At 37.6% G+C, this 13,167-nt stretch overlaps 1 protein-coding gene across 1 annotated transcript in view; it reads right to left on the bottom strand.

Annotated features, from left to right (window-relative positions):
• LOC139695520 (14 kDa phosphohistidine phosphatase-like) overlaps positions 1-13,167 on the bottom strand; it is a 549,412-nt gene that overhangs the window by 847 nt on the left and 535,398 nt on the right. The gene's annotated exons all lie outside the window — the stretch shown is intronic.

The raw sequence follows: 13,167 nt of genomic DNA, 5'->3' as shown, positions 1-13,167 counted from the left end.
ACTAGTGGACACGGACGAAAACACACAGAAACACAAAAAAGAGACTCACTATTTTTCGAATTTTCGGTGGTCGTGGCCACCTTTATCAAGGAAGAGAGGGACAGAGTTCAGCCACGATCCACGAAGCCACGCCACGCGGTGGCCACGATCACCGAAAATTCGAAAAATAGTGAGTCACTTTTTCTGTTTCTGTGTGTTTTTGTCTGCGTCCACTTGTGCTAGGTGTTTTTCATTATTATTCACGTCCGTGAGAATTTCAAAAAGTGTTATATATATATATATTAAAATATTATATATATATTAAAATATTATATATATATATATATATATATATATATATATATATATATGTGTATGTGTGTGTGTGTGTGTGTACATATATATAGACACACAGACACGCGCGCACACACGCGTGCACACACGCTTACATGGCACAGACGCGCGCGCAATATAAATTTTCTTTAGAATGCATACCGAGAATATAATATTTTTCATTTTTAACAGTAATAATCGGCAAGATTGCTTTGATACGTAGGCGAGGGTAGGGCTAACCAGATACACACCTGAGCCCAACGGGATGTGAAATACACAAATCAGGATATGCGGCCAGTTTTTTTCTCTTCGTCACCTGAGGTTTATAGGAATATTCATAGTCCTAAAAATCCCTCCGCTTGAGTGAAACTTATGGTGTCCAGAGACGTCCCGCGGAATCGAATCATGGCCCTCCGGACAGTGTCCCAGGGCTCCACCCCAGGACTACTAGGTCCCTTTATTTTTCGCTTAGTTTATATTCAGAAATATTTAGAGTTGGAGAGGAAAGTTATCTTAATATAAGCATAAGACGGAATCGCTACGTACATACGTGGAACTATTTGTACCTATCTTCATACCCTTTCTTCATTACAAGGTATAATTATTAATAAGATTAAACTTCACTACATAATTCTGTACTTTTATCAGGATTTTAAATTAGTTGTCCTTCATTTGCTATATGAAAATATGAAATTTATTTTATAATCAAATATTTATTTGATGAGATGACGCTCAAAATAGTGAATCAATTTTTTTCCATTTTACTATAACGGAAGAATAATTTTCAAATAGATGAGCATTCACAAAAAACGAGATCTTTTCAATAAATCGTCATCCTAAACTTTTCTACCACATAATTTATTGTACAAAATTAATTTTAAGCTATATCGTTGGCTTAATGTTCAATTCATATGCAGTACAGGCTACGTTGATTTTACTCAAGTATTGCGCCATCGGAGGGCGTCGCACAAAAAAAATTATTTAGCTCGCCTATGGCAACGATGGAGTTAACACGCGATAAACATTACGCTGGACTGTAATTTCGTTTTCATCTGAAAAATCGTCAATTAGAGGTTTATGTAACGCCATATGAGGCTAAAGGAGAGTGTGCTCTTCCCTATGTCACAGCTAGGAGATGGTGGAAAATGTTTAAAGTGGGGACACAATCAATTTGGGATCAAATCAATTAACGTTAAGAACATGATCAAAAATATTAATAATTTCATTGTGTGCAACGTGGGAATAGAAATATGAGCGAGACGAGTTTATGTGCGTACGATGGGTTCGGACCAGGATTCACAAATAACACTCGAACAAACAGGACGTTCCTTTGCCGGATTGTTCGCTTTTGCAGTAGATATCGCAGGAAAATAAGGAGTTTCTTTTGGTCTTTTGACATCATTTTGATTGGAATGACATGAAAATTTCAGAAAATATGATTTTTTGGGAAAAAAACATTTTCATCATTGATAAGATTGATTTGGAGGGGCTGTCCACCGAATTCTGATACCTTCTGCGTCCTTACATTTTAATTTTTTTTTAATTCTGTCACTATATACCTGTTCCAGGTACCTTAATCATACCTCATCATGTTATACAGGTGCATGGTGTTTATTTTTATGGGATATTCAACATATGCAACCATCGCAGATATAGTATTGAAGAAATTTGAGTCGGAGGCTATTGCCATTCCCGGTTTCCATAAACCTTTCCCCCACTGCGAAACGCTTTCTAGTATATTGAAAACATGAATGACGAAACTGGAGTGTTTTTTCAACCACCGAAACTCCGTCGGCAACAGAATAGGATTCACTGCGAGAACTGAAAAAATAAATGTAAGGTTACTATGGATCGAAGCTTTTTCGAAACAAGTAACAATTTGACTTTTGGGGAAGGAGTATACGGAAACGCGCAGAAAATTTTGCCTCAACAGCTTATTACTTCAATTTATTTCCAGAAGAGATGTCATACTCGTAATGGAGGACGTGAGCAATCCGTCAGAACGACCGCATGTAATTGATTACCTAAAGGATGAACTGAAATTTTAAAGAACATCCCTTTACGCGACAGATATGCGAAAGGAAATAGAAACAGAGTCATTGAAGATGAGACGAAAATCACCAAAAGGTATGAGTCAAGAGTAAAAAAAAAACTAAAGGAAGTCTTCCTCCATAATGTGCCCGGAACAGCTGACCGCACAGTTGCCATCAGGAAATAACATCAAAAGGAATCCATTTTCGGGCTATTACCACGACTTAAACATTTATTGAGGTTCACTGAGAATGACCGCCGCTGCAAACGGAAAACATACATAATATTAATTCCCTGTGGTACCCGAGAGGGAATTTACATGTATGAGGCGTCAGCACCATTCGCCACGAGGAGCACTGAATACCAAAAGCGCCGCCCCTGGGGTTCAATAGAGAGAGGCCACGCAGCCGAGGGCGGTGTCATTAATTATCGACAGCACGAGTCGACTCGTGAAGGCCAAAGATGTGTTTTCAGTGGATTATCCTATTAGCTGATTCATGAGGAGCGCCTAAGAAATTAAATTTTGGATCTTTACACGAAGATAAAAGACCTTTGGATTCCACAAATATGCAGCCAAAACATTGTTTAAAATACGACATTTATAAAATTAATGGATACATAAAACAACCTCATTTGAAAAAGAAAAATGGAGTTTTTTTCCTGCCAACGTCAGAAAAATTTAAGACGATCATTATTAAAAAATAAATTACGTAACCGTCAAAGGGACCTCTCCGGGATATTGAGATGACATTGCTAGGGGCATTGGAAATACTTTAAGATTGCTCAAACGACGTCACAGGGTTCGAAGATAAGAAGGCTCTTAAACTATCGTACAACCTATCACTCTGATAAAACACACAATAGCAAAAGCGACATCCCACTTTAAAATTGTAACAAGGTGCTACAACAGTTTAAATTTCTGAAAGTTATTCCCAAAATACGAACGTCACTATTCGTCCCGAATGCTAGTTTACAGTTTTTCCTCCGACTTTTCATTACACGCTACCATGCGCTGGACCCATGCCTGGCGTTTTCCCGACAATTGAAGAGGGAGAAAGATTGTATTTACATTATCTTCAGCCACTCATTTACTCAACCTCTGCAACATGGTCAATAGGCCGAGAAAGTTGTGACCGTGGACGTTAGATGAAGCGTACACCGTCGGGCGAAGTCGTGATTGTCAGAAGTGCAGATCTATGCTTTCACGAGTATCGTAAGTTAAACAAAAAATGAAATTTAAGTTGTCATTCCACTTTCACGGAAATACATCTGTCTCTGACGTTTAGTGCGCAGGTATCTACGCACTCACCAATTGGTGTGCGCCTCTCACAAAAATCTTTCGAAAAAACATTTTCCGTACCCATATCAGGCAGGGAGACATTTAGGTAACTATTTCGTTTATTCAACTTCTACGTACAAATCTGATAAATCCGCTCCTGTATTCCAAACACGTTTACCATCAATAATTTTCGTTCGTAGAACTGGTAAAATTACATCTAGTGCAGTATAGTACACCATGGTAAGTAATCCAGCACAAAAGTATAAATTAGCAATTAGAATGGCCTTTTGGATAACTATTTAGGACGAAGTAACCTTAAAAACTGGGCAAAGACAAAATTTAACTGGCAGATTTCCAATTCACCATAAATAACTATTTTCCAAAATGAATCCTGATGGCCATTGTATTGTCATTTAAAAACTATATTTTCGCTTTAAAGTTACTCTTCATGAAAAAATACAAGCGGAACGAAGAAGATGATGACGATAATACGTGCGGATGCAGAAGATCATGAAACCCTTCATCCCAATTCCAAAGCAGACGCACACGGCTGGGTAACGGTAAACACAAGCAAATACGAAGGCAAACCATTGGCAATAAACCTGTTGACCCAGTATTGAATTTCTCCCTTTCTCCTTGCGTGGGACTGCTTCTGTTATTTCATTACATCGTACTGCGATGAATACAACTGCCTTCTTCTGGAGCGATAAAGAAAAGATACTCAGGACTATTGTTTGTGCGCCACTTTTCATTCGGAACCCGTTATTGACCCAAAAACGGGCAAATACCGGTACCAATAAATGAAAAAAGAAAAAAATTATGGTTATTGGTAAAAAGGTATTGAAAAAAATAATGAGAAATACTCGTTTTCGATGCTGTAAAGACCATTTCATCGTCAGTATCTTTCGAATACACAGGCATATTTTGAGCACAATGAAATTGAGTGAAAAAATTTCAGCCAGTATTTTTATGCATGAGGGAAATAAACAGTATGAAACACTAAATTTAGCCTCAATATATTCATAAGTACGTATTTCAACAAACACACATGCATAGAAAGACGAATTTTGAACCGAGCGCATTCCAAGTGAATGACCTACCCATCTCGGAATTTTCTGATAAGTGCTCGGTTCGCAGTGTGTGTGCCAGTTGGGAACTCCCGCCCCGTTGATTCAGCGAGGATAGGAATATTGCACCGCGAGGAAAAGGCAACCTCGACAAATACGAAGGGAATGATTTTGAATGTAGAAGAATAATTGTTTTAGGTCATTGAGTGTCGATATGGGTTATTTTGGCGAATCTTTATCCTGGGTATAATTGATGTATTTATTCGCAGTTAATGTTAGCCTTTAGATTAGGGCTTAGAGGGGAGGTACCTTTCTTGAGAGGTAATAAGATATTTACCATTCTGCGTGCTCATGATCATTTGCCACAATTTTTGTGATTTTTAGTAATTTTAAATTAATAGAATTGCTGATCATTCAGATACATGTTCCGGCTTGTAGCTAAAATTTTCAAGATCGACTGAGGACAGAATTTCCGAAAAATAAATGATACTTTGCAGAGCTAACTTCATTTCGACCTGCACTTCGATTAATGTTTATCGGCATGAAATTAAATTCGCAAAGCTATTTTCGTCGATTGTAATTGTTATTCCAATCGCATATCGTAAAATAAAATCTGCGTGCTTTATAATAGGTCTAATTTATAGCTTGCCTTATGCTCACTGAAAAAAAATATTCGTGGGCATATTTACGGGTATTTACTCTATCAGCAATTTTCTAGCAGCATGTTAAAACTTTAATGCGAATGATTATTGGGTGGATGTACACAAATATTTGATGATGAAGCTGAATAACAAGTTTGGTGAAATGCCTATTTTTTTGTTTCAGTATTTCCTCTAAATAAAATTTTTTGAGAGGTTCCTTTGTCTTCTTCAGGTATTTCTCTACAGAGCTCACGTCAAAGATACGATTTCCCTAAAGTAAAACGAGAAAACTAAGGTTATGAACTATTAATGTGTAACACGGAGAATAGTAAAGTGATATGTAAATTAAGTTTATATCTACGTACCGAATCGTTATCAGATATAAAATGTTAATCTTTAAAAGAAGGAAAACTAAGGATTTCAAGACGGAAGATTACGACCGAGGATATCTGACCCCTCATAGTTATATAAAATGAAATAATCAAATATGCAAGCATTCTCATTGCTTAATGCCCTTGTGTGGCTTATTTATTGTGTCCATAGCGATAGGACAATATCAAGTTATTTTTTCTATTCTCTACTTCAGACCCTGGTCTAGGTCAGTCAAATATTCGGCCGGCAAAAAAGCTTTTAAACATTTCTAGCTCCAAGAGAAGCACTTGAAATATAGAATTAAAAAATGCACTTGCCTGTCGTGTTTGCCGATACGCAATCGCATGGGTCGGCCAACGAATATCAGGCGGCCGGGAAAAGCATTTAAAAAATGAAAGCATTATGAAAAAACTCCCGCTCTTCTGGTAGCATCGGCGACCATTAGTGAAACCACGCTACAGACCACGGTTTCTTTCAATGATGTAGCGCCCTATTTAGTTCAGAGCACCTTCAACGCTAAAATGCTATCATGAATTCTTAATGTAGTTTTTTTCAGCATGCTACTCTGGAATATTGTGGGAATTCAAGCAAGACTTCTAAGCACACATCTATGCACTTCCTTTACGAAGTTTGAAGGTTATCTCACTTAACTGCGTTCGTAAAAGTGGAAACAGCCGATGACTACACGGCGTGACCTAGGAAAAATATTTATGAATCTCAAAGTACAAAATACTTATTCAAGTGAATGCGCAAGAATGCGCAAGTGGCCACGTTCTACATCGAGAGAGGACAAGTGAGATTGAGTTAGGGCTGGGCCTGTTGCCTAGGTGTCATAATCTCATTTCAAACCATTTAAAATACAACTAGTCATCCTATATAATGTAACCTGTATCCTTGCAGGGTTTAGGTAGGTAGGTGATTTGTTTTGACAGTAAAATAAACTAGATTATATTTAAACCCGGCGAACGTAGAAATATTTTTTCTTCAGAAGAATATTTGTTTTATGAGCAGAGGGATGCAGAGGTATTTCATCCAATGAAATTTAAAAAAATCGGAAGAACCACAGAAAATAATTAATTACCCGTACTGGAAAGCACAGTATGGATGCCGTACTTCACTTCCGCTGTTTTTCCTGCCACCACAGTCACGTATTCAGGTCGCCCGCAGTATGACTGCAGCCAATGCAGAAACCATATTTTTGGTCACAAAAGCTGCTTTCATACGCCAGGCATTACGGAGTTTGGTGATATGAAATAAATATATTTACCTAAAAAGGTGAAATGGTATTTAAAAATGTGTAGAATTAATTTTGCAGGAAAATTCGCAAAATATGAGAAAATAATATATTCTCTATTTACGGCGAACAATTTGTTTTCACCTTTATTCTTTATCAATACGCCGCTAAAAACTCTCATGCCCGCCATAATCCACCGGGAATCGGATTGCGACGCTTTTTTTGGAGTAGTATTTAGGTACCTCGACCACTGAGGTCATTTTCAATTGGTACGTTTCTTGGCTTTTCATATCGAAGGCTCATTCGAATACCAGCGATGAAGGATATTTCGGCTATAAATAACCTATATGTCACTTACTCCATCCGTCGGATGCGGTGCTCATATGTTGCGACCTCTTCCTTTGAGCAAATGTTGGCGACCAAGTTTCTATCGAATCATAAAAAAATACCACAAAACGAAAATTACCAACCTCTTCTTAATGCGGGAATTGACCTTAATGAAAGCTCGCTAGTCTGGTTTTAACTAATACTTCCGCAATTAATTATTAATATTCATGATGGTGCAACACACACACTACAGTGCTGCAACATTATAGGGCCGCGAGTGGTCCTCCACTGTTTTCTTTGCTGCCCGCGGCCGCTGCTATTGATTTAAAAAAATATTGGTATTTTCAGCATATAGTATTCCTTCCTCACGTTGAAATAATGAAAAATTTAATACCACTGTTAAATTTAATTAAAAGCGACTCTTCCCTATTTCACGTGTCCACCAATGTAATAAATTATTTCTAATGCCAGAAGAATTTTCTGTATTTGTTACAATTTTCCTAATGAGGTCCTCTAGCTCTGAGAATATGTGGTGCAGCAATGATGTTGAAAATGTATTATTACCAATATCGTACAACGGTAGGCGAGATCATGCTAATAAAATTAGAGAGATTAAATGTAGAACAGATAGAATTAATATGTGATTTTTCTGCGAACGATAAGGGATCAGAATAACGTTGTCCGACCGCGGTAGGAGTAAAGATATTCGGATCAAAATTAGTCTGGAGTGTATTCACCCCCTGCCACACACCCTAGCGGCCGCTCTCAGGGTACTAAAAATACGAAGTGATAGAAAAAGGATGTGTGTCATTAGTTCAGGTATAAAATATCGCTGGGGAAGGGTGAAGTGTCGTTTGTTGGCTACAGGGATGGGTGGGTTTGAGGGCCGTGAGATATTACGCGAGAAACACACGTGTTCTGTGTGATTGGTTATCGTAGGGATTTGGGCGGCGAGGTGGACTAAGTATTCACTGCGCTCGAGAGACAGCAGATGAAAACGGTTGCGGGGACGAGCATTGCCATGGTGAGAGCGAGAAGCTGACCGAGTTGCGATTGGAGGGGGCGAGAGTTGCGGATTGGTCACGCAGTGGATGTGGGGTTAATAAAATTGCTGTGAAGGAGAGAGAGAGAGAGAGACAGTGAAAGTGGTTGGTTGATAACCAAGGGAGCTGTCAATCGAAGAGTGAGTGAATAATCTTATAAAATATATTAAATATGAATCAAAACTACGAATTCATCCAACCGACCTCCATATCATGTAAAGACAATGCAGCATCGAGGATTTCTATACCATATGGAAGGCATTTTTATTTTTAGCAGTAATGACCGGGTAATAATTCAAAGAAAAGAGCATCCTGGTCCTGAAATAAGATATGCATATTGTGAACTCCTATGAGGGATTAAAACTCACCGATCACGATCCTGGGTCTTGATGGGCAATTGTGTCACCTGTCTAAAAAAAATGAATAACATAAATATTACCGCGATCAAGACCCCCTGTCTTGTGCTGGGGTCTTGTTTATAAATCCTTGTAGTACATTCATGTCTAATGACAACAAGTTTATGCCTTCACCTCTCACATCTACTTCTCACCGAATAGAAAACAGTGCAGAATATTTTATTTTAAATTTTCCTCTTTTGAATTTTTTTGTGGGACTCGGAAACTGACTTTGCTTCATACCACAGCTTTGACAAACGCGCGGGACACAGGTATTTTAACGCGGCGGCCACGTCAAAACTGGGAGTAATGGGCAAAAAGAAAAGAAAATCGCGTCGTAAGAGTGAGGCTCCGCAGTTTGCATGCTTTGGCTCTCGGTGCCGCATTGCTCAGTCCTTCATCGTCAAGTCACACGCTAAGGATTAAGGTCGCCGGGGACGCTGTCTATTATTCAGAGAACACAAAGACATTCACCTATAAATAGCCGAGCTCCAGGGGTATCTACGAAAGGTGAAGGGGAGGGTAAAATAGATACCTCTGGAAACAGGTAGCAACATTGCTCATTGGGTGCCCGCGTTTTATGGCTGTCGGCAGGCGGCGCGGCGTCGAGGGCGGCTGTTCTGCAATTACAGGGGGGGGGGGTTACGGGGAGAATTATGGAAGGCCCGGAGATGGAGTTGATGCCCCGAAGCGTGAGGAGAGATAGTTTAGGTGGATTCTCTCAATATTTGCCGAGCGGGCGGTCTCCTGTGGCCGGCGGCGGAAGTTGTGGTTTCCTAATTTCTGAAGGATTAAATGGCTACAAACTTCGTCTCTCTCCAAAAAAGGCAAAACACAAACATGGTCGAGAAAAGGTAAATAGGCTACTTTTGCAGCTAAAATCTGCGTGAAATGTAATAGTCTTGGGGGAAGCGTCAAAAGTTAATATTAATTAATTATGATACAAGTGCCACAGTCTTGTCGATGAAGTCAATTAGAATCTTTAACAAAAATCAAAATCATAGTTTCATTTGCAAATAAAAAAACTCTTTGGAGTACATTAGAGAAAATTGTAACTATATTAATGGTGACAACACAAAAAATGGGGAGATTTTGGAACCTGTGTTCTTGATTTTTGTTAAAACTGCCTTTTTTATGCGTGTACTATTACAACTATCTATTTATCGATAAAATAAAAGGCTATTCAATCATATTATGTTTAGGAAGATATATTTTCCTTCGCCCAACTTTATTCTTCCACTTCTATTCATTAAGGATAATAAAACCACTATGAAAAAATGGACTGAAATTAAGGGGAAATACACGAACACAAATCGAATATACAAACAAATTATTTCCCCCAATTAGTGCGCATGGTTGTGGTTTAGATTTTAACAGCACCACAATTAAAACACTATTAGCTGAGAAAAACGAAATTTGACATTAGCAATTCATATTAAAAGTAGAATTGATCACGTTTCGGCTTTTATCTTAAAAACGTGACATTTTGCTGATAGTAATTTCATTATTTTGTTAATTATTTTGGGAAAGGTATCAAACCTTATAAGTAAGCATCAAGCAAATCAAATAACTATCTGCAAAAACTTTTGTAATACTCATTTACAATTGAAAAATCACAATAACATGGTAATAAGAATGCTTGTATTACCAGAAGAAATTATTTCAACTTGGGACTCGATTATGGCACACTTGGACTTATTCACATTTTAATGAAATATCTCCATCAGCTTAAAATTTAGTGTTGATAGATACGATTTTTGCTGTTAATACATTTCCTATACTGACTGTTCAAAAAGAATTTCCGCAAAAGTTATGATTCCAAAAATACTTAATTATTTCACAACACGTTTCCGTAAAAACGCCATTTCATAGCTACGTACGGAAACGTCAATAACGAAAATAGCTCAGGAAAGAATTAAATATGACCTCATTAAGGCACAACATATGAAATATGAACATGAAAGTATATTTACAGAATTTAATACTTTAATGGAAGAAGCCCATAAAAATGTCTTCAGACTTCACACGAATTATAAACCTATGACACCGCTCACGTGGTCAAGGGATGTTTACTTGAGAACTAGTTATGCCAAGAATATGACAATTTAAATACAAGCTCCTCATTCCCTGGTAAATTAACTTTTATGAGTTACGCAAGCGGTACTGGATCCTCCGACACATATTCAAGGGAAAATTACTTCTTATATAATTTTAAGACAAATAAAATAATAGTAGTTTCTTTTCTACGGCATATCTATCATTATAAAATGGCATACTTTAGTAAGATTACAACTGTAAACTGGGAAAAGATGTTATCGTTTACTTAATGATTACTCATGTCATTAATTTTATAATCTGACCATTAAGTTAACAATACCAATGATTTATTCAATTTGATAGAAATAATTCAAGTAAATTATTAGCCTAAATAATTATCCCCTCAGTTTTAAAAATATGAATACCATATTCACGGGATGTGGTGTGTAGCGTATGTAAGTTCAGTTTAAAAAACTAACTTATTTGTTATGATGCGAAGTTCTATCTAAGTTACTTTTACGCCCTCTTTTCCTAAAAATAAAACCGATAAAACCATAGAACTTCCACGAGGATGAATCCCACTCTCAAAATGAATTTCAACGCCACTTGTGAAATCAAGGAGAATCGAATGGACACCCCGCATTATTTTAATTTTCACAACGTTTTTGAGAATGGGTCGACCTATTTCCCCGAAGACACAAGGGATAACTGAGCGACGGCTAAGCTTATATTCAAGGGAGCTGACCATTAAAGAATGCAGGATAAGGGTAGGTGTCGCATCTCCCCTCGTCAATTCGCTTCCGTCTTAAATTGAAAAAATGATAAATTCCAAAGAAACTGCGGGAGATGCCGCAACAGTAACTTATAACGGAGTCATCCGCTAATGTGCATTTCAATGCAACAATTTCAGAGTGTAAAAATCATTAGCATCCCAGTCAAGGTGAATGATTTTTACACTCTGAAATTGTTGCATTGAAAAAATGATCAAAAGAATCCCTTTGGTCATTATTGCGCTGAAGATTTTTCTTTGAAGAATGATACAATTCGTAGCCGGAAAGGAAAATCAGGAATATGCTTATTGGAGAGATTTTAATGTTTAAATCAAACCAAGTTTGACTTAAAAACTGAATATTTAATAAACAGAGCATATTTGAGCAAGCAAAAGTATTGACCATCTGGCCAGAGTGAATTTGGAAAACGTTGTCGGTATGATACGTTAAGTACACCCTGTTACTCGGAATGGCTTCCGTTTGATTTTCTATACTTTAAAATAGATTGTTGGACCGGAATGGCTTCCGCTGTGTTTTCTTCGAACTCGATAAACCATTTCTCGTGGCCCCATTTCACACCATCGTAGTTTATTTTTTACGCTTAATAAGAATAAGACGTCCCAACATGCGACATTCTGCTTATCGTTTTAGAGGGAGGACCAAGAACAGCTTCCTTAGTACTGAAACTAAGAGATAAAACACATCGACGTATATTGTGAAGAAGATCCACTGAGATATTTGTGCCAAAGAAAACAACTAAGCAGGACGATACATGTAAGACTGGGGCGGAACGAAAATAGGTCGATAACCTTGACATCGGAGGAAATATGCTTGAAATTCAATTCTCAGCATGGGGCTCTTGCTGTGTGCTTCCGCGCCGAATCCCACTTTTTAGGATTCCACGCATAAAGAAGGAATATTTCCATTTTTTATTTTCATGCATTGAAATTCCTTCCAAAATGAAGACGTCGAGAGAATTCAGGTTTTGCATTTGGCCATAATACACCATGTTTATGAATGTTTCATACGCGTTCAAGTTCATGAATGTCGACTTTTCAGCAAAAATAGTGCATTTGGATCCGATAGACACGTGAAGGATACAAGGAGAAGAGGAAATCATCAAAGGGAGAAAAATATCCCCGAGTCTTGAGTTTTTCTGCTCGTTTTCAAGAGCAGGCAGATGAAAGTAGACACCGACGAGGAAGTATATACTTTGCGTTAATGTTTCAGACATCCCACAAGTATTTCAAAAACCGATTTACAATTATCCTTACTTTCGAAGAGTGATTGATAAGAACCTTAAAATTTTCGCCAAAAATGCTAATTCTCTTTTATCCTGATAGTTCATCGTCTAATTTACACTGACTAACTTAATGGAGTAGAAAATGAATACACGAAAAAAAACAATCTTTCAGATTTTCATTTTATGACGTTCCGGCATTTATTTCGTCATGACACATGCTCCCAACAGCAAGTTTACGTTATAACTTGGTAAATAGGTCATGCTCCACGAAGACCCAATAACTATAAATACTCTAACCGTTGAAAAAACATATTTATACAATCAAGCACCGAGTTTTTGTCAGCCATATCCTTCCAGCCATGACACAAATTCCATTAAATTATTGTCACCAAACATAGCCCACTGCCTATATATGC

This window comes from Hetaerina americana, unplaced genomic scaffold (genome assembly GCF_022747635.1).
Source record: "Hetaerina americana unplaced genomic scaffold, ioHetAmer1.1.p SCAF_1, whole genome shotgun sequence".
Lineage (NCBI taxonomy): Eukaryota > Metazoa > Arthropoda > Insecta > Odonata > Calopterygidae > Hetaerina > Hetaerina americana.
Note: the sequence above shows the minus strand (reverse complement) of the source record. Positions and strands in the feature narration are given on the sequence as shown.